A 3,840-nucleotide genomic window follows, 5' to 3' on the forward strand; every position below is an offset into this window, starting at 1 on the left:
GTTGTTGTGGGTGTGTGTGTGTGTGTGTGTGTGTGTGTGTGAGTGTGTGAGTATGAATGTGTATGAGAGAGTGTGTGTGTGAGTGTGTGAGTATGAATGTGTATGAGAGAGAGTGTGTGTGTGTGTGTGTGTGTGTCAGGTGATCATTAATCAGGCAGATCAGTGATTATTAGTCATTAAAGGTCAAACTCAATCTCCTCCATCTGCTCAATTTTCACAAATCAAGGCTTGTTTTAATGCTTCAAGTCCAATTTATTTATAAATGTGACCCTGGAGCACAAAACCAGTCATAAGGGTCAATTTTTTTAAATTGAGATTTATAACACACCTGACTGGAAGTTTCTATGCCTAGTAAGAGCTTGATTAGCTGGTTCAGGTGTGTTTAATTGGGGTTGGAGCTAAACTCTGCAAGACACCGGCCCTCCAGGACCCAGTTTGGACAGCCCTGATCTAAATATTGAGAAAATCGCCTTTAAAACTGTCCACATTTACAAAATATCTTCATGGAACATGATCTTTACTTAATATCCTAATGATTTTTGGCATAAAAGAGAAATGTATAATTTTGACCCATACAATGTATTGTTGGCTATTGCTACAAATATACCCCAGCGACTTAACACTGCTTCTGTGCTCCACATTTAGACGTATGAAGATTTAATCTTATTTTTAGTCTTCAAATGATTATTTGTAATCCCTTTTGAGCCTAAATCCCCAATTATATGTATGAATAGTGGGAAAAGACCCTCTCTTTAATCTAATTTTATTAAATTTTATCTAGTTATTTTATTGTTCTCAATTTATTCCTTAAAGTTCTTAATTTATTATATTTATTTTAGTTTACTTCCTGGTATGTGCAGTGGTTATAATTGTACTGTATGAATGTATGTGTTTACTGTATTTACATAATATGAATTGCCATTAAATATACAGTGCATTATATATATATATATATATATATATGTGTGTGTGTGTGTGTGTGTGTGTGTGTGTGAATAAGATTTGTTGTGCTAAAAAAATAAAAATACACAAATAATGTGAAACACTGAATTCTCTTCAAACACTCAGCTGCAAAGAAATCAAAAGTGCAGTCTCTAGACATTTAAAGGCCATAAAATGTGAAGACCACTGTTAATAAAATCATTTATCTTGCATCTCGTTTTTATTTTTAATCACTGTTACAGATTTCTTTTCAGTAGGAAGATGAATCACAAACACAAATTCATTCCATTCGCAGAGAAAAGCGCGTTAAAATACAATTTACTGATATTCAAATTCATATTGTGATCAAAAGCAAGTTTTATATAAGCACTATTTGTAATTTTCTATTTTCCACCAGGTGGTGCTCTGAGCCTCTTAAAGCAGAAGCATCCGTTCAACCGCATTCAAAATTTAAATGTATTTATTTATTTGATGTATAAGTATTTATAATCGTTTAAATATATTCATTCCATTTTGACAAAAAATATAAATCTGTGTCAGAATTCTCTGCTTCTTCGGTAGCAATCACAGATGATTCTGATTGGTTCATCCTGAGCAGCAGAGCAAAGTAACAGGCTCACGTGACAGCCGTCTATGCACAATAGGCAGCTGAATGACTTTAGCATCGCACACTTCGTCTATATGTCTTCTATTTTAAAGTAGTATGCTAGTATAATATTCAAATTCAGCCTGGAATTATTATTTATACCACCAATCGACATCTTCCAGACAGCGAATCCCCGCCCACTCCACCACGTGTTCGCTCTGTTTACGGAAGCGTTGAGAAACGCGTGCAGGTTTTATTTTTCTACCTCCGCAAAACATCAGAATGACCAACTTCAGATTCACAGGTGAGAGACACTGGTGCTAAGAAAACATTGGCATTAATCTGACAGACCCGATGTTCAGAGGAGTTTACAGAGGAACTCAGAAACATGAAGGTAATGACATGCTCATTACAATTCATATTCATTATTATTATAGCGATAATAATAACAACCTATAGTCAGTTCCCGAATGTTAATGAGTAGATTTTTTTAAAATGCAATTCAATATTGTGACGCTGATCATCACTATTACTGACATATTGTGTGGTGATTTTGCTTTTAAAACATTTTTATTATGATTAATAAGAGTGTCCATGCAATCAAACATAATTATTCTGGTTGGTTTTTATATTCACAAATCAAAAGACACATTTTTTTTTGTCTTTAGAGTCATTGGATCATAATCCGAACACTATCACAACAATTAACTACTGTTAATGTGTCATTTTAGTTTTAGTATGATAGATATTACATGTAAATTAAAAATATGTTTTTTAGAATGTATAATAAAGTATGTCATATTTGATCATCTGGTGTGTTGTGCCTCAGATGATTTTCCTCAGGTCGTGGAGAGAGCGCTGAGGTCAGCAAAGCTGGTTATTTATAAATCATATGTGGTCAGAATGAGATTGATGGTGTTCATCATCACTGGAGGAAACCTAGAGGACTCGCTCAGACTCGAGGTGTCTGCAAATAAACACTCTTACCATCAAGATTTGAACATTTCAAGCATCTGTTCTATAATCAGATGTCGTTTCTTAAATTTTGGAACCGCTGATAAATGGAATGGTTATAAATAAATCAAACAGCATCGGTCGATCTCTAAAAAATAAGCATATGTATTTCAGAGGAAATGCAACTTCTTAACTCAAACATGCAACATAATGTGGTCATGTGACACAACTGTAACAGCCTGTTTCCTGTGAACGAGTGTTTCTTTGTAACGTTTTATGACTGAAGCATTATATATGTGTTTCTACATGAGTGTTATGTGTTGTACATCAGAGGAGTTCTTCAGTACGGTGGGCTGTCACCCGACACACTGCGCTGAGTTCGATCAGCAGGGCTCGGGTCAGTACCTGGCGTCTCTCACAGATCTGAGCCTCGGTGACAGACAGAAGGTGATCGCTGTAGGAGAGTGTGGCCTCGGTAATCACATCATCACATCACATCACATCATGGCATCATCATCACATCATCATAATCACATTATGATATCATCACGTAATCATCATAACATAATGACATCATATTCACACCATGGCATCATCATCATAATCACATCACAACATCATCATCATCAAAATCATCATGACATCACCATCATGACATCATCACCATCATGACATCATCATCACCACATCAAAATCATCACGACATCATCTTCATGACATCATCACATCACGACATCATCATCACATCAAAATCATCACAACGTCTTGACATCATCATCATGACTTAAAAATGACATCATCATCACATCACCATCACGTCAAAATCATCACACCAAAATCATCACATCATCATGACTTCATCATCACATCATCACCATCACTACATCATCACATCATAATCTCATCGTGACATCATCATCACCACATCATGACATCATAATAATCACATCAAAATCATGACACCATCACCACATCATAATCATTACATCATCATCATCACCACCACATCATCATAGCATCTTCATCACCACATCATGACATCACATCATCATCATCATGAGTCATGACATCATCTCATCATCATAATCACATCACATCATGACATCATCCTCACCACATCTTCATCCTCATCCTCACACTGGTCTATGGTCTGGTCCACCTTTATTTGACCCTCTAACTCTAGCACTTTCTATTCTATTTTAATTCTACTTTATCTACATTTATCTTCTTTAAAAAATATATATATATTTATATTTTTCTATTCTATTTTTTCTATTCTATCTACTTGTTTTTCTTTGTGTATGTGTGTGTGTTTATGTGTGTGTGTAATATATATATATATATATATATATAAATAC

This window comes from Sinocyclocheilus anshuiensis, unplaced genomic scaffold, assembly GCF_001515605.1.
Source record: "Sinocyclocheilus anshuiensis isolate Anshui unplaced genomic scaffold, SAMN03320099.WGS_v1.1 scaffold424, whole genome shotgun sequence".
NCBI lineage: Eukaryota > Metazoa > Chordata > Actinopteri > Cypriniformes > Cyprinidae > Sinocyclocheilus > Sinocyclocheilus anshuiensis.